This window comes from Fukomys damarensis, unplaced genomic scaffold (assembly GCF_012274545.1).
Source record: "Fukomys damarensis isolate Sample0158 unplaced genomic scaffold, DMR_v1.0_HiC HiC_scaffold_2, whole genome shotgun sequence".
NCBI lineage: Eukaryota > Metazoa > Chordata > Mammalia > Rodentia > Bathyergidae > Fukomys > Fukomys damarensis.
This window is the reverse complement of record NW_022900914.1, coordinates 21341122-21355141: the sequence shown is the minus strand read 5'-3', so window position 1 is coordinate 21355141 and position 14020 is coordinate 21341122. Positions and strand designations below refer to the sequence as shown.

The following is a 14020-nucleotide window of genomic DNA, read 5'->3' as shown; positions in this document are numbered from 1 at the left end:
GGGAAGGGTATGGGAAACTAGAGGAAATTCTTGGGTATGAAAGAGGTGCATGAGAACCTCCTCATCCTGCTCTGGCATTATATTCTGTGTGTCCTAAGGACCTACTGTTTCCTCTGAGACTCTTAGAAATGGAGAAATTATGGATTGGTATCACGCTTGACAGATGGGATATCAAAGGCCTCTGCTAAGAAGTCTGAGCACAGCCCACCAAGCTTAGCTGTGTTTTGTTGGTAGGAGTGTTGGAATTCTATCTGGCCGTCAAGTGCAAACACTTTTTAAGAATGTTCTTCTGCAGTCCTGGAATTGAATCCAGTATGTCAGCACTGAGCAGCATCCATAGCACTTGAATTTTTTATTCTGAGATAGTCACACTAAAGATGCTCAGGTAGGACTTAAGCTTTCCGTCCTCCTGTCTCAGCCTCCCAGAATGCTGATATTACTCCACACTTGTCTAGAATGCAAAACACTCTTGATGCATGTCATGATATGCTTTTCCTGAAGGTGGGGCTGCATGGTGTGAGTGACTAATTTGTTGGTCAGTCTGAAGCCAAACATTGTCTTCTGGAACCTTAGAACTCCCCCCAACTAGTACTAGTACCACTGCTCCTCCATTACTAGTGTTTAACTGGCCGATGGATACGGTCACCATTTCTACCACTGCTTGCTGTAGGAGTGGTCAGGAGTATGCCTTCGGATTATATAGGCTGCAGGTCGGATCCAGGACTTCACTTTCTAGCTCTGTCTTTAGTTATCCTTTCAAGTCTCAATCTTCTCATCTGTAAAATGGGCATGTGATGGTTTCTGTTCTTGTAATAGAAACTCTTTTGACATAGAGTGCCTAATGTGTAGTGAAACCTCAAAGTTTATTATTATTATTATTTTTATTGTCTCTGCCTAAAGGGCCTTCTAACAGCCAGCCTTGGTGTTTGGATCTCCCCATGCCTGCTGTACATCTTACCTGACGACCCTGTCCGTTTCTCCTCCCCACCCCCACAGGAGTTGCTCCCATCCCATTTACCAGTCTCCCTCCTTGGTATTCTGTCTCTGAGAACTTGGCTCCCTTTCTCAGAAACTTGGTCCCATTCTTCTGAGACCGAGGCAGCCTCCAAGCCCCACCAGTTTATCGCTGTAGAGTGTCCTCTTGGGGCTGAGGAGCAGGCCAGCTGGGAGGTCTTGCTCCTTATCACTGATGACCTCGTTGTGAACCTTCCTGAGGCCGTGGGGAGAAATGTAAAACATTCAGACAAGTTGTTATTTGTCATCCTCTCACCCACCCTTAAAACGTTAACGGAATTTCACTCACTCTCTCAAACGTGGAATTTAGTCAAAACCCTTTTTGTCTACAGACATAGAGTAAGGGTTTAATTTGGCTCTGGAGCTGGTCTGAAGAAACTGTTCAGGAGCCCTGGTGAGCCTGGTGAGCCCTGGTCTGTGGTGGGCTGACTCCCTCTGTGAAGGAGGGTGACACAGGTCTGGGAGAAGGCAGTGACGCTCCATGGTGATCCTAGGCTGTGTCCACAGCAGCTCCAGGCTGGAAGCTTCCTCAACCTCCACAGGACACCCGGATGAAGCAGCATTCTAGTTCAGCAGAGTGGTTGCCACAGTAACAGGACCCCCACCCCTAATTCTGTCTTCTCTGAGCCCCAAGAGAGGAGCTCTCTGGCGTGGACATCAAGGCCTGGGATAGGAAGTCCTTTCAGAGATCATGAGTCATCTGTGTACTTTATCCATGGGGAACTGGGCTTTGAAAATCCAAATCCCTCGTGTGATGTAAACAGTGAGGCTGAAGGCTGGGATGCTAGGGTGTTAGGGAGGTTGGCTGGGCCAGGAGAGAAGAATGCTGAGTCAGTGGATGGTGGCAGATTTTGATGAGTGCTGCCAATTACTGGTTTGGCACAGAGCATGAAATGGCTTTGTACCAAATCACTGGCGGAGGAAAACACACACACGCACACGCACACACACAACATGGCTGGCACCAGCACAGACCCCAACTGGCTTAGAGAGAGTGACAGTGTCTGTGAACCGCTTCTCAGATCCTGGAGATCCTGTGGAGTGTGACCTGGGCTTCCTGAGCACTGTGGAACTGACTGGCTTTCCCCTCAAGCAGGGTGGAGGGTCGTTCTTGTGGCTCGGGTACTCTTGTCCTGTCCACAGGGGTGGATAAAGCTCATTCCTCAGATAGGACATCAGAAGAGAGGGCTCTGTGGGATTGTGATCATCCATGTGTGTAGAACTGCAGTGAAGGTATTTTTCCCTGATTATTCTGGAAGGCCAGAGTTGACTGGTGGTGGATGAAAGCTGCCCGTGTGTGGAGACTGGATGTAGAGGGAAGAGAAGGGGCTGGAAAACTCTGCAAGCTGAGTATTAGTTCACAAGGAGCTTAGACTTGTCTTTGGAAACTGACCATTGACCACACTGTCTTGCATTTACCTAGGTTATTTCACTGCTTATTTATGGATTCATAAGAAACAAAGGGAAGAAGGATGAATCGATCTGCAGTTGGACATTATTTATACTAGAATACCTCGGTAAGCAGTTTGAGATTCAAGCAGATGATCTGATTCCTGAGCCCCATAATCTGTGCCTGGAGCTTCTACAGGACAAGTTTGTACCGTCATAGACTGGAAATCTGGTGCCCACAAATGAGGAGAGTGATGCTGGGAGGTGGAAAGAACTTCCTCTGGCAGTTGGAGAAAGCCTTCTGTGTGGGTGGGGACACAATCGCTTTTATCCTGGCTTTGGTTGCCTTGATTGGCTTCATAGCGTGCTGTTTATGGCTGCAACACGTACATAACTTTGCAAAGACAGAGGCTGAGAACTGGTCACCTTTCTCAGCCTCTGATCCGTATGGCTGGATCTTTGTTGGTACGAGGTCTTCTTCCCCACTGCAGTCCACTATTCTGGAGATGGGAGATTTGGTACTAGCCTCATTTTGATGAAAGCCTGAGCTCTAGTCAGGAAGGGTGGCCCCTTCTTCCGAATCCAAAGAGGAAACCACAGTGGAAGAATTGGGGTGGGTGGATGGGAGTGAGGTGTGGAGATGGCCCAAGGTTGCCTTGAATGATTGCCTTGAATGCCTTGCAAAGCACGGGAAGTTCAATGAGGAGAAACAGCTGGGTGCTTCTCAGCACTTTAACTTGCAAGTGATTGTGAGCTCACACTATGCTCCAAGAGGGGGCAGAGACATGGGGAGCGTGCTAAAGGGGGAGCTGGGCACTGAACTTTAGACTATCCCTGGCTAGCTGTGGAGTGGAGGAGGTTGCTTTGCTCTCTGGGCCTACCCAGTCTTGTCTTCTGTTGGTGGACTAGGGACAGGGGGTGGAAAGGGATTAGGTGGTCTTCCTGTGATTCACCAGCCACAGCATGACTGTATCTAACACAAAGCCACAGACGGGGACTGCTATCCAAGGAGGTGCACTGCTCCCACCCCTGCCTCCCCAGCGGGTTATCTGCTGACTTGACTAACACAAACCCCCATCTGGACGCAGTCCAAGCACCAGATGTGCCCCTGATTAGTGTCGGTCTGGGGAATGTTTCCATGACTGAAAGGTCAGTGTCAGCTGGGAGTGTGCATGTGGGCGTCTGCCCCTCCCCCCAACGTCATCTGCGGGACCTGAGCCTTCCATTATGTCACTGGCCAGAGAATTGAGCTAGGGCCTGATGGGGGCAGCTGGGGTAGGGGGGCAAAAAGCAGGAGGGCCTTGTTTTTTAGTTGCCTCCACTTTTTGCTCTTCATTGAAAGATGTGGTGTGATTTTCCTCTTGGAAGACACGCCAGGGTATGCAAAGAGGGAAGCCCCATTAATTCTCCTTTCCATCTGCCATGTGCTCGTGTCTCTTCTGATTTTCTTATGGGGCCTGTCACCCCCACTGTGACAAGAGAAAGGAAGGAGAATACTGCAATGGGCTGGGCTGCTATGTTTTACCCTATTTACAGGTCATTTTAAGTATTGCTTGTACACTTTAGACAGGCTTTCATGTTTAATTTCATGCATATAGGGCTGTGCAAGGCTTTCCTCTAGGTAGCAAAGAAAATTAAATGCAATTGAGTTTGATGTGTACCTTATTGATTCCAGACCCATTTCAGTAGACTGTGACACTTCAGCGACCTGCAAATTCTACACATTAGAGTTCGTATTTTACACAAACTCTGTACACCCAAGATGTGGACTCACATTTCTACTAGCAACACCGCCTTCCAACAAAAGATACAGGGCTTGTCAGAAGACAGAAGCTATTGGTATAGATTCACTACAAGTGGCATTTAGGGTTACCCTTTAGGGAAAAAAACTCATGAATAATTTTATGGAAATTACACCAAAAACTGAGTAATCATTTCGTTAATTCCATCTTCTCCCTTTGGTTTTCTGCAGGCCACATCTGTCTCCTGTGTCATTGCAACTCCATTTCAAAGGGATGAAGTAGGAGGAGAAAGAGGAACTTGGGAATTATTAAGCAGTGAAAATGGCTGGGCACCTTTGATGGATGGCATCCTGTCAAGCACAGAGTCTTTTCTCTGTGTGTGATTGTTGGTGACATTTGCTTTTCTGCAGCTTGTGGCTCCTTGGCAGAGGCATCGTTGGAGAAGGCCACTTCAGCAAGGAGAACAGCTGGTAATCACAAGGCAGGGTGGGCGGGCTCAGACCAGCCACGCTCTCAGGATCTATGGCAATCATCTTTCTTCTGCAGCTCAGCTGGAAGTTAGAGGGTATATTCAGTGCGATGTGGGAGAAAGGGAATTTTTACTAGAGGGCATAGCCTTTTGAGTCAGGGGGAGAAAGTATCTTCTGCCTGCTGGGGCAGGGAGCAGAGGTGAGTCAGAACAGCTTGTGGAGAGAGTCATTCCCCAAGGGTGTGTGTGTGTGTGTGTGTGTGTGTCACAGGGCCACTTGTAAAATGATGCCTAGGTGTTGGTTGCTTATTGAAATCACCTGGGGAGCTTTTATAGTCTTGATGTCCTGGCTTCCAGAAGCTCTGGGGGTTGGGGGACACCCAGGCTGAGGTAGTTTTTAAAGATCTCTGCGTACTTCCAACGGACATCCAAGCTTCAGATCCACTGATCTAGGCCCTCATTAATCAAAGTATGGTCTGAAGACCAGCATTACAGTATCACCCAGCAGTTGTTAGACATACAGAATCTCAGGCCTCACCCAAGACCTACTGAGTCAATATCTAGCAAGATCCCTGGGAAATTTGAAGTATATTAAAGTGCAGGGAGCTGTGGTTCTCAAATTTTGCTGCACATTAAAAATCACCTGGAGAGCTTTAAAAACTCCCAATGCCCAGGCCACGCCTCATACCAATTAATCAGAATTTCCAAGGGTGGGACACAAGCACCAGCAGTTTTTTTTTTTTTTTAATAGGCTTTCAGGTGATTCTGGTGTGCATGGGTTCTCAGCCCTGGCTATGAATTAGAATCACCTTGGGAGCTTTTACTTACCCCATACCCGAGCTCCACTTAGAAATTTTGATTTAATTGGTCTGGGAGAGGCAGCAAAAAGATTCCTAGGTGATTCAAATGTGCAGTCAGCTAGAACCCCTGTTCTGGAAAGTTGGTCTAGCTTCACTGAAAGCAAAACCAGCTGACAAACCTTAAACAAGTCAATAGATCCAAGAACAGGTGAAGAGACGGAGTAACCAGACCATGGCTTGACTTACCTGGTCTCAAGGCTTTGCTATTCCTTACACGTGATTACTACTGTCCTTTTTATATGAATGCAAATGTTTGTATGCTCTTTTGATTTTCTAATACAGTTCTTTTTGAAAAATTTAATGTCACAGCAGCTGACATAAAGGGCAAAAGCATTGGCTTACAATGAGGTCATGGGATTTCAGAGCATCTGAGTGGTCAGGTGGGCAAGAAAAGCCACGGTGAAGAGCTTGGCTGTGCCAGGGCTGAGATGAAGAAAGAACTGGAGTTAAGAAAGTGAGCTGAATGTACTTTCTTACCTTTTCATCCTGTGATATTCTCATGCTTTCCAACATGACTGTACAGTCAAATAGTCCCAAGGTAGGGATATACTAGAAAGTTATTTGTTGCTTCGTCTGAGATTTCATTTTAACTGTATGCCCTGTATTTTATTTGGCAACTCTCTTCTACAGACAGCCCTAAATCTCTTTAATGGAGAATCTGCCTTTGCATTAGGGCTTTGTCTAGGCCTTGAGTTTTCTCTTGTTATCTGTAGAGAGGGTCATGCATATTCGCTGGGCCCCCATCCCTAGGAGGTCCGCCAGGATGGTGGGGCCCACAGGGGCTGTTCTAGCATGGGTGTGAGGATGCACAGAAGACACTGGATATGGATAATGTCCTTGGCCTTTCATTTCTTCCAGCTTCTCTTGAAGTCCTTGGTGTTAAGATGCCCTCTTCTCCAGCTGTTGCATACGCAGTTCAGGCTGCGTACGCACAGGGAGCTCAGTGGGTTGGAGGTGACGGTGTCGAGCCGATGGTGACTCAGATGGTGTAAAAGTGGAGAGTAGAAATTGAAGCTTGGCTTACCAATTGGCAGCCATAGCATCTCCCTGAAGTGGGTGTTCAATGTCTGAAGTCCATGTGTCTGGCTTTCAGCATAGGCTGCTCCATGGAAACATGTTCAGAGTCGAAGTGCCGTTTCTCATTCCATTTGGCTCAGGGCAGCTCATCTCCTGCTGGCTTCAGAGTGGGGAGGGGGCTGGTGGAGGGGACAAGGGAGGCTGACAGTGAGGAAGAGACAGCTGCCCTGCAAGAGAAGTAGGGACATAGCCATAGAGATGTGCACGGCGAGAGACCTGTCTATCTGTGTATCTAATCTATCCATTCCCCTCTGGTTACACTGCTGGGAATGGGTACCAAGATGCAGGAAGATCAGGATGGGTATCTTGGCTCATCGCCCCAGCCTGCTCTAATCAGAGCTAAGCTGGGCCTGGCCTACTCTCTGTCTGCTTAGGCCCCACAAGAAGCCCAGGAGCATGTGTGAGGCTGGAGCTCAGGCTGGTCAGCTCTGAGGCCCTGGCTCCTTTCCTCTGGGTGCTCCGGAGGTGAGTGTCCCTCTGTGAGCATTCCTCAGACACTCACCCTACAGGCACTGAGGAGGCTCAGGAGAGCTCCAGCTCCTTGGAAGAATCTCCTTTGAACTGTCTCTCCTTGGAAGTCTCCCACTTTCCCTCAGGACACCACCATCTTCCCAGAGTAATAGATCACTGCTGTTTAAATTAAAGTTGCAGACTTGGTTTTGTGTTTCTTCTGGGATTCAAGGCTCAAGAAAGCCAGGCTCTTCTGCCTCTGCCTCCTGTCTGTCCTCTCTTGTCCCTTCCTGATGGGCGGCAGACAGTATGGAGCACTAGTCTTTCCAGAACATCTTTCCAAGACACCCTAGATGTGGCTCGAGGGAGACTCTCAGGAGAAACATCAATATCTTCCAGCTAATTAAAATGATAGATGGGTCTTTTGCCTCCCTGACTGCCTAGTCCAGGGCAGAGACAGCCAGAGATTCTGTGGAACATTGGGATAGGAGCCAGGTGAGGGGACGGGTAGCTTCAGAACAGGGGAGCCTCCTGAGCCCTCACTTGCAGTTACCCCGAATCCGACAGCCCTCATTCAGTTTGTGCTGAGGCCTGGGCTGCTGATGGGCTGTACTGATTGGTCAGTGGGGCTGGGCCTGGGCCTTGCTGGCTACTTGGGCTTTGACTTATGAGAACTTGGCGAGGGTCTGGCATGAGCGCCAAGCCTGTCCCCTAGGACCAGACTGCTGTTTCTTGGATCTTGTCAGGCTTGCCCACAGGAGGAAGAGTAGGCCTGGCTCTCTAGGCCTGCAGTCCACTTTGGAATCCAGTCTAGAAGCACAGCCTGTTGATGAAGGCAGGCCTGGTGTGAACTGTCATAGACAACTGTCTTAGGTCCTGGGAGCTGTGGAGGATGGGCATGGGTGGCCGTGGGACCATGCTCACCTTTTATCTAAGCTCTAGGGAAGAGCAGCTTGCCTCATGGGATTCCCAGGTTGGTGCATACGCCTGCTATGGAATGGGCTGGCGGTAGTTTTGTCCGCCAGCTCTCCCCTCTAGCCACCTCTGACCAGGCCCAGTCTTTGGCCTGAGCTCCTGAGTCTCCACCTGGTGGAGACATCAGTGTGGCCAGGGTTCGGAAAACAGTCCTGGATGGATCTACATGGGGTTGTGATGTGAATTTCTTCCTGTGGAGCTGGGGCTCTGAACACCTTGCCAGTGTCTGTTGGGGGTTGAGCAGGGCCAGCTCCAAAGAGGGAGGGCTGGCACGACTCAGAAAGAAGATGCCCAGCTCTTAGCTGGCCCCGACTTGTCATCATTTCCTGGCCCCTCTCCCCTCCCCTGGCATGTCTCATGTTCTGGGACAAGGTCTAAATTGGGCGCTTGGACGAGACATTCCCGGGAGCTGCCAACCTTCTGGGCCCAGGGTTTTCACAGGACTTGCTGGCTCCATGTCTCCTCTCAGTTTGGCGCGTGCCCTAATCCTCGTGGTGCTGATGCCAATACCTCACTGCCTGCTGAGCTCAGGCGCTATTCGGACTCCTGATGTGAGTCTGCATGTGTGCATGCATGCATGCGTGTGTGTATCTATATGTCCTCTTTGGACATTTAAGTAAATGTTTATTGGCCCCAAGTGAGGCACAAATTCCATAGTTCCTTCCAGTGTTGGACTTGGGATGGGAGAAAGTGCTTGAATACAATTTATTAAATGTGTGCAATTCTCCCCACTCATCAGGATCCATCGCATGTGACGTCTGCTTTGGGAGGTTGGGAGGTCTTATACTGGGTCCGCTGCCCTGTGTCTCCTGCCCTCTCCAGCTCCTATGGTTATTACATGCCTTGTGCAGCCAGCTCTGAGCTCCGCTGCTTTGGCACCGTTTGTTGCTGTTGTTGTTATTTTGTCCCGGGGACCAAACTCAGTATCTCGTGCTTGCCCGGCCGGCACTGTGTGTGTTGCTGAGCTAAATCTCCAGCCTGTGGTACCATTTTTGAACATTTCATCTGTTACTTTCCAGGAGGCAAGACTCCAGTTCAAATGCTGAACCTCATTTATAAGCCAATAACCTTGAGCCAGTTAACTTCTCAGAGACTCAGTTTCCCCATCTGTACTAAGGGAATCACTGAGCTCCGGTACTCGAAGCACCTAGTGGAGGTGGGTGACACAGCACACTTCCTGTTCTCTGCTCTTCTCTGTCATGGTTGCTGGCACAGGGCCGGGCTTGCGGTCGGCACCCGAGAAAGGTAGTGGTGACTGATTAATGATTATGGAGCCTGCAATTATTGGGATGAAGTCCCTAAACAGGGAAACAACTCTAAGCAAACCCATTAATTAGGGGCCTGTTTGCAGTTCTTTTGTACTGGCTTGTCATGTGTTAGCTCAAGGAGGACTTTTTACCCCCAGTCACCCCCTCCCCCACATCATTCTGGGAAAATAATGACTAGGGAGAGGCTGAGGCGGAGGTGTGCAATTCCCGCCTACTTGTGACCTTCACGCCCACCCTCCCTCCCCATCCCAGTACTGGTCCAATAAACAAGTTAGCAGGTGACAAACATAGGCCTCGTAAAGAAGGCCACTGTCTTTAGGACAGCAGTCAGCCGGAGCTAATGGACTTTTACCAGGGAGCAGAGGCTCCCTGAGACGCAGGCTTGCTGACCTGGAGTAACCTCTCAGGCCAGAAGAGGCCCAGGCCAGTGCCTGCCTCTTTTTAAAAAAAGCTTCCAAGTATATTAAAAAAGAGGAGGAGGAGAAGGCAGGAAAGGAGGAAGAAGAGAAAGAGGAGGAGTATTACAAAAATCTTGTAACTGCCATGTTTACATTTATCAAATCAAGTTTAAACCTACATGACATAAGCCTGTAATACTTATCATAAAAATATGAATCCTCCAAGAAGGTGGTAAGATAAGTGAGCGGGATATAAATATGAGGCAGCATGGCAGATGGCCTTCCATCCTGGGTTAGCCCTCAGCCTATTGCTTGGAGATGGCCCCAGTGGGGCGACTCAGAGCTCGGGGCCCTGGATTCTGCTGGCCAGAGTTGGGCCAGGCCCTGGTGACAGAGACCAGGACATGATCTCATCTCACTGGAAAGTAAGGCCCATTAGCAAGCTATAGACTCACACACAAGAGGTGGGCCTGTGGCTCGAGGTGGGTGGGAGTCCGCCGCACGCTGAGCCTGGCTGTAGCATCCTGCCTGTGGTGGGTGCCGAGTAAGTGTGCTGGGCCCTTCTGCTGCAGGTGCAACCAATAGGCCTCCCCTCCCTAATTTGTCTGCCCTCCCTTATTAGTCAGGACTGTCGTTTTTCCCCATCAGTGTTCTTAACGTATAGTAGGTGCTCCAGATATACGGTGTGATTGAAAAATACAGCGAATGTTTAAATTAAAATACATCACTGCGGTAAAAGACTCATTGACCATTTATCTTCCTCAGAGCACCCCACTCCCACTTTCAGCACACTTATTCCATTGTTCTTGCCACTTTCTGAAGCAGTTCTGGAAGTCCTCTTTCATGAGTGCCTTTAGTTGCGCTGTCCTGGCTGCTTTGATGTCCTGAATTGACTCCAGACATTTATCTTTCATGGTCACTCTGACTTTGGGAAAGAGCCAGGATTTCCATGTTGCCAGATCTGGTGAAGAAGGTGACTGAGGACACACTGCAATGTTTTTATGAGCCTGCCTTTCCATTGGATGGCACTTGACAGCAGCATTCACCATAGTTTCCCCCTCCCCATTCATCATAGTTTTGATCATACCATGCTTTCTAAGTGTGAAGACACTTAGAAAGAGGACTTCCGAAACTGCTTCAGAAAGTGACAAGATTGATGGATGCATGTTTTAAGTGAGGAGGAGTCTTTGGGGAAGGATTCCGCTAGGTGCCTTTTACTGTATTTATTTTTTTCTTTTTGAGACAGGGTGTCACTCTGTAGTTCAGACTGGCCTTGAACTCACTATATGTAGACCAGGCTGGCCTCAAACTCACAGCGATCCTTCTGCCTCGGCCTCCCAAATGCTGGGATTATAGGCCTGCATCACCACACCTGGCTTGTAATTAAGGAAAAAAATCAAACACTGTATATTTTGGTCATCTCTTGTATATGTTGACATAAACGGAGTCAGATCTTCTCTGAGAAGCACCTTGAGTCAGGCCCCTTCTGGGCTTCCCTCCTCCACTTTGGAGCATGACATACTGTTCTGTGATTATGTGTTTCCTGGCCTTAGTGCTGCAAGACGATGGGTATCTGTGAGCATATCTGTGTGCCTGGCACAAGAAGGCAATGAGCAAAGTCTGTAACTGGATGGGAGTTGAGTGCTTGGGTTTGCCGTGTGCAGGCCAACAGAGAGCCTCCCTCCCTCCCCTGGGCCCAGCCTGCTTGGAAGCTACATTTCTGGATGTGTGTTTTCCTGTTTTATGGATCTGTCCCTAGAAGCTGATGTCCTTTTTTTTCTGGGTATCACAGCACATCTGGTTGTTGGTACATGTTGCTTAGTTAGAAAGTCTTAAAACAGCATGAAATTGTTAGCACGTTGCTCGGGCCTGCCAAGCTGTTCTTGAGTCGCAGGCTTTGGTGGATTTAGTTTTCTGTTTGTTTTCTGTTTTCATGCAGTTTAGAAAATTGGTCTGTGACAACCTTGGGGGGAAGTAAGCCTGCTTGAGCTCCACCAAGGAGAGGCAGGCCTGAGAGGAGGGCTGGGGAGGGGGAGAAAAGGCTCAGAGTGCTGGGCTCTGGGCTCCTCGCTCACATTTCTTTCCCTTGCATTTTTTGGGTACCAGGAATTGAACTCAGGACCTCACACTTGCCAGGCAGGCGCTGTGCCACTGAGCTACATCCCCGGCCCTTTCCCTTGCATGCTCAAGCTAATCTAATGCATGCAGAGAAGGAACACCCCAAGGAGGTGAGAGGCTGTACTCTGCACAGCTACTCACAGGGAGACCAGCAAGGACCAGAGCGACACCTCTGGGTGCAGAGGAGACAGGCGTGCACCCTCCAAATAAATGCCTGAGGGTGGGGGCTGTGAAGGAAGACACCCCTTCCTCATGCATTTGATTCCTCTGCTATCTTTGGGTGTGGGCCGAGCCAGAAATCAGCTTTCCTCACATGGCCCCAATATGCCATCTTCTCGTCCTGCTCTCAGTAGCTCTTGTCTCTTGGCAGATTTCCTTTCTGGAAATAATCTCATATGGGGAAAGTCTGGGTTGATCTATTACACTTTGGGTGGTACTAGCTATCCTTGCAGGCTATGTGGGCCCAGCCAGTGCTGCTTCTGGATGGTGAGGCCAGGCTTGGGGAAAGGCAGATTGGAAAGGTGTCTGATACCTCCTCAGCGGACTCAGCTTGGCTCCTAACAGTGCAGAAGGGATGCAGAGATTGCTTTTTTTTGGTCTAAATATCAATAGCGGTGTACCCCTCCCCATCCCCATTCTGGAAGCACCGTGCCTTATCTTTGGTGCCCTCTATTCCATATTTGACTGATCACCCTGGGGGCTGAGGCAACTGCTCCCCTAAACATTGAAGTTCTTTAAGGGAACCCTTGTTTATTTGGTATCCACAAATAGTGCCAGCACTGGACATGAGATTTTGACGTGCTAACTTGCCCAAACCATGTGGGCAGTGGTGACTTAGTCACAGAGACACCCAAATGCATGTGTGTCGAAGCCCTCCCTCAGTCTTCTACCCCAGGGTCTGTGAGCCCAGGAAGAGCAGGATTGGAGCGCTTTTATTCTGAGATTTTGTCACTCTGTGCACAGCCTTGTACTAGTTTTGCCTTCTTGGTCTTTCTGTCAAGGTCTAAATCAAGGCAAAATAATTTGTTGCCATCTTCAGTTTTCATTAAAGACATTAAAAATGGGTGTTTAGTTTTTAAATTGGGGAAGGGAGACAATTTTTTAAAAAAAGCATTGAAAAAGTCTATAAGTTTCAATTTTGAATACTCGGCAAGGCTTCAAAGAATACACTGGTACCGTATTCTAACGCAGCTATATCTCAGACACCTTTGCCAGGGTTTCCCTGTCGGTCCCTAGGAAATTCCTCCTTGTTCTCTGCCTCCTCCTCAGCAGAATGGTTTGAGACAAATGTCCCTCTTGCTCATCTCCTTGACTGGGGTTCTGGGATGCATGGGCTTCTGGGGACTGAATTTCCAGAAATGGAATGAAAAATGAAAGTTGCAATTGGATTGTGTGTGTGTGTGTGTGTGTGTGTGTGTGTGTGTGTGTGTGAGTTTCTGAGGAATGGATTTGCTAATTGAATTAGATGCACAGAGAAGTCAGAGACTTATAACAGTGTAAGGAGCACTGGACACGGAAAAGTGAGAAGTTTATTTCAGGGCCAAGTGCTAGGACAAGTTTCCCTTCCTCTAAAGGGACTAGTCTGCATTTGTCTCCTGTAATTAATTTTTAAATACATGCCAACATTAGATATTTCTAATATTTTCCATTTCCATCTTCCTGAAATTATTTTACCCGAATCAATTCAGCTTTGTGTAAATGATACAGGAAAAGTTGGCTCACTTATTAGTTTCTTTTTTGTCACTTCTGGAAGTCTTACCTGGTGTTGTTTCAGACGTGGTACGTTTCCCTGGTGGCTGTGATGCAGAGTGATGCTCAGAATGGGTCTGTACTCAAAGTGAGTTCTAGTGATTCTGTAGGACAAATGTCCTTGAGGCCAAATGTCTGCTTCTGTGTTTCTGCCAGGAGGTCTCACGGTAGGAGGAAACAAGCCCTTCACCAAGGAAGACTAAGCTTCCATCACCTTGTGGCCTGTTGTGCTGTCACCAGGCAGGAGTTAGTAAGAAATTAGAAAGACTCCGGTCTCCTCTTCTCATCACTGCACGTGACTATCTTGAGATCACTCCTGTCTGCGCGGTGCTGTGGGCTCTCCTCCATCACTGAGTGACTTGGAACATGAACTTGCTTCGAGTAGGTAGTTCTCAGCCTGGGTGGCAGGGCCATTAGGGGGAAATTCCAAAACAGATGTGGCACTTAGCCTTATGGACCCATGTATTTATTTGAGTAACTACTGGGAGGAGAGAGAGAGAGAGAGAGAGAG

The 14020-nt window shown here is 48.6% G+C and overlaps 1 long non-coding RNA gene across 1 annotated transcript in view; it reads left to right on the top strand.

Moving 5' to 3' along the window:
* The first annotated feature begins 4382 nt into the window (after positions 1 to 4382).
* Positions 4383 to 14020, top strand: part of LOC104848779 — a 10589-nt gene continuing 951 nt past the window's right edge. Inside the window, exons 1-2 of the long non-coding RNA XR_776521.2 lie at positions 4383 to 4615; positions 13666 to 13890. This is a non-coding gene — a long non-coding RNA (uncharacterized LOC104848779). The remainder of the gene's footprint in view (positions 4616 to 13665; positions 13891 to 14020) is intronic.